This window comes from Rhipicephalus microplus, chromosome 10, assembly GCF_043290135.1.
Source record: "Rhipicephalus microplus isolate Deutch F79 chromosome 10, USDA_Rmic, whole genome shotgun sequence".
Taxonomy (NCBI): domain Eukaryota; kingdom Metazoa; phylum Arthropoda; class Arachnida; order Ixodida; family Ixodidae; genus Rhipicephalus; species Rhipicephalus microplus.
Genome location: NC_134709.1, coordinates 40,111,911 through 40,126,932, shown reverse-complemented (window position 1 = coordinate 40,126,932; position 15,022 = coordinate 40,111,911). Strand labels below are relative to the sequence as shown.

General features: G+C 46.1%; 1 long non-coding RNA gene across 1 annotated transcript; it reads left to right on the top strand.

Annotated features, from left to right (window-relative positions):
* Positions 1 to 9,277: 9,277 nt before the first annotated feature.
* Positions 9,278 to 13,802, top strand: LOC142774696 (uncharacterized). The gene is made up of 2 exons (XR_012886501.1): positions 9,278 to 12,464; positions 12,560 to 13,802. It is a non-coding gene; the product is annotated as an uncharacterized LOC142774696 (long non-coding RNA).
* Positions 13,803 to 15,022: the final 1,220 nt, after the last annotated feature.

Sequence of the window (15,022 nt, the reverse complement as noted above, 5' to 3'; positions counted from 1 at the left end):
CGCGCACATTAGAGTTTGTTCTGAAACTCACGTGGCGGCTAGTGACAACGCTAGAATCTTCGGTGGCGCATGTATAAATGCCGAAGCACTTCGCTGCTTGGCAGATTATCAACGCTCTGGTTTGCTGCTATCAATCTATAACGTGTATTGAGTGTAGAGTGACATTTCGTTTTCCGAGCTCAGGTTTGCCTAAATAAAAAAACTGGCAGATCCCACGTACAATCGGAATCGATGATATGCGAAGCACGAATGAGGAAGGTTGATATGTCACATTAAAATCAGCGCAACATTACGAGGCAGACGCAAATTATGCCGTACATGACTTTCATGTTGTGATTATCTTGTTTGTGCCTAGTATTTGTGTTTATCGTCCATTCACACTACGTAACACCAAGCTTGGTATTATGTTGCCACGATTATCATGTTTGGACGCGTCATTTACCTTCCTCATCTATTCATGTCACGTGATACCAAATTTGGTATATGGGAAGCTAGCAAAACAGTTGCTAGTGCATCATGAGTGTCATATGTAGAGCAAGATGGAAAACTGGGCTAGTTGGTGAGTCATATGTAGTCATGATCTTACATGACATGCATGTCATGATTATCATGTTTGCACCAGTCGTATACCTTTGTCATCCATTCACATCACGAAATACCAGATTTGATATAGGTGAAGCTAGCGAAACGACCGCGAGTGCATCATAAGCTTGGAATGCAGTCTTGTTCCTAAGTGACATGCATGTCATGATTATCATGTTGGCACCAGTCATATACCTTCATCATTCATTCCAACACGTATAGTATAATTGAAGCTACCGAAACAGCCGTGAGTGCATCATGAGCGTGCATGTAGTCATGTTCTTTCATGACACGCATCTCGTGATTATCGTGTGTGCAGCAGTGATATACCTTTGTCATCCATTGACGTCACATAATACGAGACTCGATATATATGAAGCTAGTGAAACAACTGCGAGTGCATCATGAGCGTGGCATGTAGTCATGTTTTTACATGGCAAGCATGTCATTATTAACATGTGTGCAGAAGTAATATACCTTCGTCATCCATTCACGTCACACAATACGAAATTTGGTTTATGTGAAGTTAGCAAAACAACTGCAAGTGCACAATGATCGTGGCATTTAGTCATGACTTACATGACACATAATGATTTTCATGTGAAGGCCTGTTATATTTGGCGTGCAGTCATGTTCTACCATACCAGTTTTGCAATGTCATGTGAACGAAACCACCACAGGAGCAGCAAGACCATGACATCTAATTCATGACATACATGTCATAGTTTTCATGTTATGACTAGTTAGTCACTTATACTCGTCCTACAGACATGTTATGCCATACCAATTTTGGTATAGATCCCATTATCCAAACGGTCAGGCGAGCTAAAAGTTGTAGGCGGCTAGCTAAATGGATGGATGGACGGATGCGGTCAAAGTCGCCTACGTTCAGTAAGAAATGCTTCGCATTTGAAAGTTCACAAAAAATCAGCGGCTGCTGCCTTCGTCAACATCACGACCCCTTGACGATACGAAGGCCGACAGTTAACTCTTTGGGATACGACATCGCGATATTCTACGAAACACTAGTGTAAGAGAATAAGTACGGCCGCTCCAGGGAGAAAAGACGGGCGGCATATTTCTTTTCTGCTTGAGCATTTGACACGCAGTGGGATGCTATCGCGTGCGCCCTCCGGGCGTTTGAGATTTAATATCTTTTTGAGATTTAATATCATTTAATATCTGCTTTAGCAGCGCTTATCACACCAGCTTGCGTAATTTTACCCGCGTGTATAACGTATGATGCGCAGAGAATGTGAGCAACTTGTAGTTTACGCGGAACATCACGGCGAAAACACGGGGAGTGACCATATAATTTGTATCGTAATAAAAACTTTTCACTTCATTGCCTAGTAATGGCGCGGCTAGCTTTCTTTAAAATTTATTTTCATTAAGCCTTATTGCATAGCCGCTTGATAAACGTTTTTTTTTATCCAACGGCTTGTACTTATTGGTTTAGTATGAAGATAACTTTTATATCAGTCTTCATTTGCTGTTCATGTTGGATGCGCTGTTTTTAATTACATGTTAACAATGCAACATTTTAACATCAAATATTTTCAATCGTTTGAGGTGTATTAGCTGTACAGAGTGTCACTTATATTATTTTTTTTTAGTTGCTGTGCTTTCAGCTTCGATATTGTAAGGTTTATTATATATCAATTTGGGTCTGGTCGCTTCATTAGCATTGCATGCTTAGTCAAAACTCCTGAATTTTTTGTGTTTACCAAAAAGCAAAAGTTCTAATTAACAGTGATTTGTGACCCGAGAAATCTGTTCCAAAACACGCCTTCTGGTACTCCAGAGCTGCTCTGAAAAACTGCAGCCTGCTTCCGCCCCTGCTTAACTCCCAATGCGTGTGCACTCTCATTTTGCACCTACTGTGCTCTCCACTAGAATAACTTAGAATGCAGCTGCCAAAAATATCCAGTAGACAAGCTTGGTAAGGGTGTTTTTTTTTCTTTACCAAAAGACTGAGGCCCATTCGAAACAACCCTACCGGATCTCTGTTTCATACGTGCCGGGAATCAGCGAGCAGTTGTCCAGGGTACTAGGAAAAGAGGGCATTCAGATGGTGCACAAACCCGTCTCAACAATCGGGCGATTCTTGCCGCGACCAAAAGACGACTTTTCTCTTCTTCCCCTCTCGCTCCAGCGGAATCCAGCGGAATCCAGCGAGAGGGGAAGATCACTTCCCCTCTCGCTGGATTCCGTGCCGACTGGTTGTGCCCTCGCGATCTCCGACGACAGTACAGTTCTGGCCGACTGGGTTGGTCCTACGCCACCTCCTGACGCCGGTCTCCGACGAGGACGACAGCGTAGCTCTGGCCTACTGGATTCAGCCCTACGCTATCTCCTGTTGCCGACAAGAGCTCTCGCCAGTGGTGCCCTGTCCTCGGACTCCTGCGTCCGTGTTTCATCTTTCCTATATTCTCTTTACTTCCGTCGTCGCTCGCTGTCCTTGCGCATCTCTCCTCTCTCTCTCTCTCTCTCTCTCTCTCTCTATATATATATATATATATATATATATATATATATATATATATATATATATATATATATATATATATATATATACTTTTAATGCTATCCTTTTTAATCCTTAATCCCTCCTTACACCCATTCTTTGTGAGTTACTGTTGAGGTGTCCCACCAGATGCAGACAGTTATGGGGCTCACTTTTCTTTTCCCTTTTATAACCACATAACCAAAAGATCGTCTGTCGAAATAGAGGTTCCCCGGGCTAGTCTACGAAATTCCGTGCACAGACTGTCTCGCCACCTACATCGGTGAGACAAAAAACATCCCCGAAAGGATACGACAGCATCGAAGCGATGTGCGTAACCTCAACGCCGTACGAAATGCGCTCGCTGAACACAGCGAAAAGATGGACCACCGCATCAATTTCGACGACGCCCGGGTATTCTACAAGAAGTGTAGCCACACAAAAAAAGTTTTTTGAGTACTGGTACATACAAACAAGTCCTGGAAATGTTAACCGCTCAATTGGAATCTTACCTAGTGTATACATGCACGGTCTACAGAACCAGTTTAGAAAACACAGCAACAACGGTGTAAAGAAGGACGATGGAGAGGGCGACACCGCCAAGAAAAATCGCGAGCTTCAGAGCCGACCGAGCAGTCACCCCTGAAGAAGGGACCGAATCGGTCCCGAAACGGCGGGATCGTCAGTGCAGATTCCTTATTTTTTTATGTTTGGACTATAACTTGGCTGGATAATTTATGTTATTAGTATTAAAGTTCACCCAGCCAGACAAATATCTGTCGAAGATGTTCACCTTTAAATCGTCTCTCACTACGGCCAAAAAGCAACTCTGCTAGCAAAGCGGTACGTCAATGTATCCCGGGACTTGTCTACCTACAAGAACCAACTCTCCTTCACGAAGACATGCCAGGACCTGAACTTGATACCACGCAGCTTACGCCTCAAGCGCCTTGTCCACACACCGGAAGGAAACAATGTCGTGGCACAAGCCGAGCGCCGGCTGGTGAAAGCCCGAGTACACGAATGTCACAGCATCATAAAGAAGGAAGTGGACTTGTATTTCCTCCGTAGACAACTAGAATACCAGATGCCTGACATATTCGAGTCCCTCGACACATTCGCCAGAAACGTCGCCGCAACCACAGACCAAACCAAACAGAAAGATTTAAGGAGTAAACTGATGGCACTGAAGAACAAACACAAAACCCCAGAAATGCAGCAAATTCACCAAAAGCGTCGTCAACTTCTCAACAAGACAACTATCGGAGCACGAGGCAAGCGTGCTTTCTAAAGGGCACAATTTGGATACAACAACTCCGCCACCTCTTCGGCAGATCGTCGCAGCTGTTGAAGATGGCATACAACACGTGGACAGCGAGGCAAGGGACCACGTAAGACTCAAAGCCATTGAAATCCTCTCAAAAGTACTAGCACGACCTCGAAGGAATCTCAATAATCCTGAAAAGGCAGCACTTCAAAATCTCCGAAAATACTCAACCCTAACCATTCTTCCAGCAGATAAGGACAATGCAACCGTTATACTCGACTGCAAATCCTATGAAGACAAGATAAAAAAAACCTTCTGAAGAACCCTGAATACGTCAAACTTGCTAAAGACTCCACGCCCAGAATTCAACGGGAGCTAAACAAGCTATTGGCCGAAATTTTAAAAACCACTCAGAATCAAGAACGCTTTACTTGCGCCCCATATGCAGAAACGGTTCAACGCTGAGATTCTACGTCCTTCCTAAGATCTACAAACCGGGAATACCGCTACGCCCGATAGTTGACTACCAAACTTCGCATGCTATCTGAACATCTACACAGGACCCTATCACCACTAGTGGGGAAGACAGACATGTCATCATCATCAGCCTGACTACGTCCACTGCAGGACAAAGGCCTCTCCCATGTTCCGCCAGTTAACCCGGTCCTGTGCTTGCTGCTGCCAATTTATACCCGCAAACTTCTTAATTTCATCTGCCCACCTAACCTTCTGTCTCCCCTTAACCCGCTTGCCTTCTCTGAGAATCCAGTTAGTTACCCTTAATGACCAGCGGTTATCCTGTCTACGCGCTACATGTCTGGCCCATGTCTATTTCCTCTTCTTGATTTCAACTATGATATCCTTATTTCTCTGTTGCCTAATCCACTCTGCTCTCTTCTTGTCTCTTAAGGTTACACCTACCATTTTTCTTTCCGTTGCTCGCTGCGTCGTTCTCAATTTAAGCTGAACCCTCTTTGTAAGTCTCCAGGTTTCTGCTCTGTAGCTAAGTACCGGCAAGATACAGCTGTTATATACCTTCTTCTTGAGAGATAGTGGCAATCTACCTGTCATAATTTGAGAGTGCTTGCCAAATGTGCTCCACCCTATTCTTATTCTTCTGGTTACTTCGATCTCATGGTTCGGCTCTGCGGCTATTACCTGCCCTAAGTAGACATAGTCTTTTACAACTTGAAGTGCACTATTACCTATCTAGAAGAGCTGCTCTTTTCTGAGGTTGTTGTACATTACTTTCGTTTTCTGCAGATTCATTTTAAGACCCACCTTTCTGCTCTCCTTGCCTAACTCCGTAATCATGAGTTGCAATTCGTCCCCTGAGTTACTCAGCAATGCAATGTCATCGGCGAAGCGCAGGTTACTAAGGTACTCTCCATTAACTTTTATCCCTAACTGTTCCCACTCTAGGCTTCTGAAAACCTCCTGTAAGCACGCGGTAAATAGCATTGGGGAGATTGTGTCCCCCTGTTTTACACCTTTCTTGATTGGTATTCTGTTGCTTTCTTTATGAAGCACTATGGTAGCAGTTGACCCCCGTAGATTTCTTCCAGAATGTTTATATATACTTCATCGACGCCCTGATTCCGCAGTGTCTGCATGACTGATATTTCTACGGAATCAAACGCCTTCTCGTAATCTATGAAGGCTATGTATAGTGGTTGGTTATATTCTGAGCATTTCTCTATTACCTGATTGATAGTATGAATGTGGTCAATTGTTGAGTAGCCTGTTCGAAATTCTGCTTGTTCTTTTGGTTGATTGAATTCTAATGTTTTCTTTACTCTGTTAGCAATTACCTTTGTAAATAGCTTGTATACTACAGAGAGCAAGCTGATCGACCTGTAGTTCTCCAAGTCCTTGTCATCCCCTTTCTTATGTATTAAGATGATGTTAGCGTTCATCCAAGACTCTGGTACCCTTCCCGTCAGGAGACACCTCGTAAACAGGGTGGCTAGTTTTTCTAATACAATCTGTCCTCCATCTTTCAGCAGATCTGATGTTACCTGATCCTCACCAGCAGCTTTGCCTCTTTGCATGCTCTCCAAATCTTTTCCGACTTCTTATATCGTTACTGGTGGGTTGTCATCTGGGTTAGTGCTAGTTCTTATAGTATTAAGGTTGTGGTTATCCTGGATACTGTACAGATCTCTGTAAAACTCCTCGGCTATTTTAACTATCCTACCCATATTCATAGCTATTTTGCCTTCTTTGTCCCTTAGTACATACATGCGATTTTTGCCTATCCCAAGTTTCCTCTTCGCTGCTTTGACGCTTCCTCCATTTTTCAGAGCGTGTTCAATTCTCTCCATGTTATACCTTCTTATATCGCATACCCTACGCCTATTAGTCAACTTTGAAAGCTCTGCCAGTTCTATTTTGTCTGTTGTACTTGAGACTTTCATGCTTTGACGCTTCTTAATGAGATTCTTCGTCTCCTGGGAAAGGTTGCCAGTGTCCTGTCTAACCACCCTGCCTCCAACTTCCACTGCACACTCCGTAATGATACTCATCAGATTATCATTCATTGTATCTACGCTAAGGTTGGTTTCCTCACTAAGAGCCGAGTACCTGTTCTGAATTGACACTCTAAATTCCTGTACTTTCCCTCTCAGTGCTAGCTCATTGATTGGCTTCTTGCGTATCAGTTTCTGTCGTTCCTTCTTCAAGTCTAGGCGAATTCGAGACCGTACCATTCTATGGTCACTGCATCGTACCTTGCCAACTACTTCCACATCCTGCACGATTCCTAGGTGTGCACTCATTATAAAGTCTATTTCGTTCGTATTTTCGCCATTAGGGCTCCTCCATGTCTACTTGCGGTTTCCTCGTTTTCGGTAGAAAGTATTCGAAATCTGTAAATTATTGCGTTCTGCGAATTCTACTAGCAGCTCTTCTCTGGCGTTTCTAGTACCGATGTCATAATCTCCTACTGCCTGGTCTCCAGCCTGCTTCTTCCCTACTTTTGCATTAAGGTCTCCCATCACTACAGTGTACTGTGTTTTTACCTTACTCATTGCCGATTCCACATCTTCATAGAAGCTTTCAACTGATGCGGCATCATGACTGGATGTAGGTGCGTAAGTCTGTACTACCTTCATCTTGTATCTTTTATTCAGTTTAATTATGATAACTACCACCCTTACATTAATGCTATATATTCCTCTATGTTGCCAGGCATGTTTCTGTGAATTAGGAACCACACTCCTAGTTCTCCTCTGTCTGCCAAGCCCCGATAGCAAAGGAGATGCTTATTCTGCAGCTCCGTAAAGGCCTCATCTGTGCTAACTTCACTGAGTTCTATTATATCCCATTTAACACCCTCTAGCTCTTCGAATAGTACAGCTAGACTTCCCTCACTAGATAAGGTTCTCACTAAATAAGGAATGCCAAGTTCAGGTTCCAATGGCGGCCTGTCCGGATCCAGAGATTCTTGGCACCCTCTGCTGCGTTGCAGATCTGACCGCCGCCGCGGTCACTTGCTTCGCAGCTGCTGGGGTCTGAGGGCCGTGAGTTATTTGACGTAAGCATGTGGGAGGTAGTGGCCAGATACTGCACCAGGATGGCCAATCCTTCTCTGGTGAGAGAGTGCGTACCCGGCGGTGTTTGCCGGTGAGGCCACACCACTGGCCTCTTAATGCAGTCCTATCACCACGCGGCTTTTTTTTTTATCTGATTGGGAACTGCGCGGCACCGAGATTTGAACCACGGACCTTTTGCACGCGAGGCGGATGCTCTTTCCACTACGCCATCGCCGCGTCGACATGTGACACCACCCAATTCGTTCAACGTATGTCGGAGGTGACAATCAGCAGTGTCGACAGCCTCGTGCGTGTCTCTGTTCACGAGTGTGCCCGTACCCCTCGCGGTCTCAGTTGCCCGGACCGCCATGAAGAGAGATGAAAACTTCAGCACGGACGAACTGTGCCGTTTGAAGGAATTCTGCCTCAACGCGACATATTTTTTTCTGTCTGAGGTCATTTCTATCAACAAACAAGTGGAACCGCCATAGAAGCGTATCCCCACGGAGGCGTATCCCCGTAGTTTGGCACCCTCTGCGAACAATGGGTGACGTATGTGACGATTTCTTAGGAACGTACTCCCTGCCCCTAGATAGGTACCACACCAACTAGGGAACGATTCCTCGGCCTTGTCCCCAGGGACAAGGCCGAGTCGGATTCCAGCCAGCTAGTTTTCGCTGTCACTGTGCTGTGCCTTCCGCGCAGGCCTGCCGTTTTTTCTGGTCCAGTTATTTAGCTGTAACCAGCAGGCAAATTGGTTGCGATGCGTTTACTAGAAGGCAGAATTAAGAAAGGACCGATAATTTACTGGTGACAGAATAAACTGCCAAAGAAAGCCAGGTTTACTAAACAAAATTTAATTGACGCGCCCCCCCCCCCCCCCCCAAAAAAAAAACACATTGGCAGCGGCGGCGCGCCGATCAGTTGGCGTTGGCGGCGACGGCGTAGCGAAAACTGTCGGCGGCGGCGCGCCGACGTCTCGGCGCCCACTTCTATGTGTGATACGACCACCTTGGTAGGGTGGCTAGAATGGGGAGGTGTGATCAACGTTACTAGATGGTGTGATCACTGCGGCGGCCACGGAGAAGGAACCTTTTAGATGCGGAAGCATCTTATACTCGCGCCTTGTAGTGCGCCGTCCGCGCCGTACGCACCGCTTCTCGAACATTCGACAGCTGACGCGCGCGCATGCGCCGTCGCCCACTCTTCCACCATCTGTGCATCCCTTCCTCCTCTACACACCGCGCGCGCTTCACTCCTCCACCATCTGTGCACCCTTCCTCCTCTACACACCGCGTTCGACATCTACAATTCTCCTGATTTTCCAGTGAACGCGCATGTGGCGTCGCGCTTCGAGAACATTCAACAGCTCACAGTGCATGCGCCGTCGTGCTGTATATATACTCAAGGTCGGCGCTCGCTCGCTCAGTTGCCGCTCGTCGGTTGGTTTGTACGGCGCGTCGACGTCCAAGGTCGCGGTGAAATGAATTCCAACGAATCCACAAACACAATGATCGACGTCCCTTCGACCAGCGCCGCCCTTTCGCATACGTGTGTACGTGTTCACTCATTTAACACCCCCTCCTACAACCACGTTAACCAATTTAGCCATCGACCCAAGTAAGTCGCAATTTAACACCCCATTTCACAACCACGTTAACCAATTTAGCCATCGACCCAAGTAAGTCGCACTTTAACACCCCGTTAACCAATTATATGCTCCGCATCCTCCTCAGTGTTCCCCCGAGGGAAGCTGCGGGCAATTTTTTTCCTTCCTCCGTGGCGGCGGCGGCCTCTTGCCTAGCGAGGCCCCTCTGCGTGTTCTCGCCGCTGGGGGGAAATTCAGCGTGTCAGTCTGGGGCGCTGTAAGGTCCCTAGATGAAACAAGGTAGCGTCACTCATTGTTCTCGAGCCGTCCTCCTCACTCTCTCGATTACTCCTCTTTTTCTCTGCCATCCGCGTCTGTAATTGGTGCATCACTTGCACGTGATCTTGCAAATGGCAGGTGGTGTTATTTATTATTATGCAAAAGGTTCAAAACGAGTACGCATGCGCATATGGCTCCAGCCGGATTCTCGCCGTGACCAGAAGACAAAATCGTAGCCAGAACATAAACTGAAGAGGAGGAGCGTTTCGGTGTGCGCTAAGTCGACCAAGATTGTTTCGCCATGCTCGTTCAATGCAACATCTGCGTTTTTCAGCAATGCTGTGTTGCCGTAAACAACAGAAAATGGTCTCGCTCTCTTCAACTTACCTCGTGCTTTCCGAGATGAAGCGCACCATGAAGTGCAACTATGAACCATTTCACGCGAATGCTTTCGTGCAACTCCGTCAACGTATATCGACGCGGATCTGCGAAGCGAGTTCACTTGTCGGTTTTTATTGAAACGCCAGGCGCGCGTCTAATGCGTGTCTAGTGCATGCCAGTTGGTAAAAATACATGTGGGTATGCACGTATACAGAGCAGCTGTAGGTTGTAATCAACGCACCTTCAGAAACATTTCACTCTTGACCAGTTCCCGCTTGAGCCGAAACGCGCTGCTTCGAGACACCTCACCAGTAGAACTCTCACTTTTTAGCAAGTTCCCAGCACCGCATCAGAATCATTTGGCATCACGATTGTCCAAATGGGCACATTTAAAAAAAACGTCATCGCAGTGCTGCTGGACGAGAGTTCGTACCAGTCTGGTCGTAGTTTTTTTTTCTTGCGTGTGCACAAGCCGGTTGTAATCAATCGTCACAACGTCACGCCCTGTGGCCACTTACAGGATCCAGCAAGAAGCACGTTCACAGTGTCACAACACGAACAAAACACAATCGGAGAAGTAGACTAGTTGGAACTGGACGAAATACCGCGGCCGTGGAACTAAAATGTACTACGCGAGACGCCATGGCTAAAGTAAGCTAGATAGCTCACTTTACCATGGCTAGTGGTGTAAAGTATAGAACTGCACAACGTTGCCGGTTGAGTAACACACATCCCGCTTGCTCTTGTGTTGTGCCGTTTATGTTCATAAAGGTAACTGTTTATTCTACGTCTTATTTCGTTCCATTTTGTTTCATTTACATCTATTCACCGTAGCAACAGAACCCAAACATTCGCTTTTGGATGAAAGTTTTAAACCTTCTAGGGGGCGCTTCAGGCAAATAAGCGAGGAGGAAAAGGGAGGGTGTCGCTACCTTGGAAACTTGTTTCATCTAGGTACCTTAGGGCGCTGTTGGCATGTGCCGACTGTGAGCATGTGTTGCTCGTGTCTCGTAGGTGATGGAGCAGCGCAAGTTAGCTGTCGCTGTTCGCGAAGCACGGCCTGCTTTTTCTATCGCTTCCCGATTTCTTAAAGGAGATGATGCCAGCAGTGGTCGTCGATTTTTGAACCGCTCTGAAGAATGCCGTCGACGGGGAAAAAAAACGCACAGGTGGTGCTTTGTGCCAGGTTGCGACGCCGGCTACAAGTCCTGCGGTGAAAGACTGTCTCTCTTTCGTGCACCTGCCCGTGAGGATGAAATTGAAAAGTGGGCACGTGCCATACCAAGGGCCGATAAGCCACTGCAAGAGAAGTCTGCAGTTTGCGAAAGGCATTTTGACCCAAGGTACGTATGGAATTCATACATGTTTAAGCATATAGAAAAGTTGAGGTTTCTACAAGTTAACATACTGACCCGGTGTGACACACGGGTCATGAGCAGCAGAAGTGCAGTGGAAAGAGCCAGACTAATTCAAATGATCGGTTGTTCTTGTATTTACATTGGCATGTTGCTCCACTTGGGCGTGTTTTGCGTTCTGCCTCCATTGATCCGCGGCTAGATGTGTGTCACCTAACGCTGCAGCACATGCATTAATTATTGTTTCGTTGCTTGCAAATCCGTAGTGTCTTCATTACAGAGGCTACGCTCACTTTTTATTATGTCTTCAGGTTTATCATGAGACACTACGTGCACATTGTGAATGGAAAGGAGGTCCATATACCACACGATGTGCCTGCCCTTAGTGAGAGTGCGATTCCAACAATTTTCCCGAACCTTCCGAAGTATATGACGAAAACTCTGCCAAAAAAGAGAAAGAGGAGAACGGGACAAGGGCTCTTCCGTGCCTGCAAAGAAGAGCCGCGAGGACATTGACGATTCAGAACGCGAATCGGTTCAGCTCATTCCTCATGACGAACTGGACACAGTCAACGATGAAGTACCTCGGAAACACTTCATTTTTGGTCTTCGACTACCATCGGAGTATTGGTCATGTCAGACATTCCAAAACAAAAACATAGCGAGTTACCAAACAGCTGAGCATCATAAAAACAAAGTACCTCCTGTTGCCTTCAGCAAGATAGCTGTGTTCGAAATTGGAGAGCGAAATTCACCCTCCTGCACCATTTTCTTGGATGGCCACCTTCACTGTCAGCGCACCGTTGAGTCTGAGGAAGAGGCCCAAGAGCTTCTGGTGTATGCAGAAAAACTCTCTGTGTGTTGTGGAGTTGGAAATACCAGCGAGTTTAAGCGATTAGATATGTGTCTGACTGCACAACATTGTCAGCAAATGGCCTGTTCTCCGCTGTGTGTGATGGATCTGTGTCACAAGGTATGTTGTGTTTTGGTACATACGTCTTGGGCATCACAACTATGAAAAATTATTTCATATACTTCACATGTCGCCCATTTTGTTGTTTCTTCCAGGTATGCCGGCCCATATGCCTCAGCGGTGTCTGAAGTGCAGAAAAGTGAGGCGAATCCTCATGGCTCGTTTGCTGCGTTTAAAAAATAAGGTGCGACGCCCATTGGTAAAGACAGCGGGAAGGAGATTGAAATGTGCCGTTCGCACTTTGAGGTGGCGGAGTGAGAAAGTGCACACCCTTCATGAGGTCGTACGAACGTTACGATAAAGGAATTGACAACATGACAACATGCTGGAATTTCTCGACCAGTGGGAGACCCATGCAGGAGGGCTCGGCTTCTTAAGCAAGAGCACGGCAGATGGTCTACGTGTGACGACCCACTCTGCGAAGGACCTACCGAAGTACCTCACTGAAATGGTTGGGTTTAAGTTTTTGATGACCTCCCGTCTCAGTCAAGACTGTTTGGAGCGTTCCTTTGGTATCGTCAGACAGGCCAGTAGAGCTAACGATCACCCAACTCCTGCGCAGTTCATTATCATAATCAAGTATGCTTGTGCATTTTCAGTCCTGTGCATTAAAATACAAAGCATATAATCCAAAGTATCAATTTTTATAATTTACATGTATATATGCAGGTGCATGAGCTTTTATAGCTTGGCGAAAAGCCTCAAAGGAGCAAACGTATCTCCTGGACTTTTGGAGGCCCTGCTGTCCGAGGATCATCTGCTGTCTGAAAATGAAGCACCAGCTTGTGACGACGTTACACTACCTGTCGAAGCAGCAGAGGTTGCGATTGGCCACGCTGACTACGTTGAAAAACGCAGTGATGACCGCCTCACCTATTATATATCAGGATATGTAGCCAGGAAGCGGATCTTCTCAACCCAATGCGAAGCTTGCAAGGATGCCTGCCTCGTGACACGTGATAGTGTGACGGACGAATTGCCAGCAGAAGCGTGTAAAAAGTGGGACATGGTGGGCCTTCTTTACCCCTCTGCCCGTCTATATAGTCTAATCGAAACTCTTGAGGATAAACTAACTCGTGCATTTAGCACCACGCACTTGCACACCAAAGTAGTGAAGGATTTTTTTGCGCCTAGCAGCCAATGTGCCACAAATTGGCTGCAGGGAGCATTCAGCTTCTTTAACAACATCGGTTGTCAGGTTATACAGCATTACGCGTGTCCATTTTCAGCTGAAAGGGCTAAACCAGCATGCTGTGCAGAATAAAGCCAAGAAGGTGAAGCCCTGTGTTATGTAATGTTTTAATGTACTGTTTCCAATAAACTTGTATCAAGCCACCAGTCTTGTAGTCTTGTACTTTATTGCATTCTTCTGCCGCACTGCATAAAAACTGCATTGACTTCCACTATTTAAAATACTATTGCAATCAAAAATGTATAACAAATCTGCGAGCGACACACGCAGGGTTGTTGCCTCCTGCTGGTCTGTGGGAGAGATTCCTCTAAACTATTTTTCGCGTGACAAGCGCGCCCACCTCGCAAGAAGTGGCCGCGAAACCCACGCTCTGTATCGGCTGCGTGGTTTGCGCTCGTAGACTACACGTGCAAGTTTCTCGACGTCAACAACATAATTGAAAAGACTACAGCGGTAGAACTGAGCGCGGTCGAATCATTTACCCGCCCGGAGGCAAGTAGACGACGCGAAAAAAGCACAGGATGGATGGATGGATGGATGCTATGAGCGTCCCCTTTATAACGGGGTGGTGACAAGTATGCCACCAGGCTCGACGAAAAAAAAAAAATCTTTTTTTCCTTTTTTTTTATGTTGGCCTAATGCCTCTACTTCGATAAATTCTATCTTAATGGAAAAAAGGTAAATTTTCAGCTTAAGTTCTCTGCCATTTACGGCACACTGTCCATATTTTATTTTTCCAATATTTATTTTTGTCCTTTCTCTCTAATTTTCTGCCACCAATACTCTAACCGTCTCTTACTTATTTCAATCGCGGGTGTGTTCAGCTTTCCATTGTTGTCCCTAAAACCCAAGGCTTCCTGTAGGCTCGTGCCCAAACGTACACCTGGGTGGATATCTCCACATTCAATCAGAACATGCTCCGCCGTTTCCTTATCTTTCCCGCAGCATGTGCATTGTTCTTCTTCTTTACTGAATCTTGCTTTATAACTACGCGTTCTAAGGCAACCCGATCTCGCTTCAAACAGTAAAGCGCTTCCCCTTGAATTATCGTAAAATGCCTCCCTCCTTATTTCATTTTTGCCCTTTCGGTAGTTACTCAAAGCCGGTTTTTTCTCCATAGCTGCCATCCAGTAAATCCTCTCCGCCTCCCTGACTTTTCCCTTAACGCTCTTTGTTGACATATGGCTCACAATACCAGCCGTATATTTACTAGTGAGTCTTCTAGTTCTTTTTCTCCACTGTGTGTCCACGCTCTTCCTATACAAATACCGGAACACCTTCTCTGCCCATCTACTCTCCTTCATATTTCTTAGCCTTTCTTCGAACCTTATTTTGCTCTGCGCTTCCCTCGCCTTAAAACCTGCCC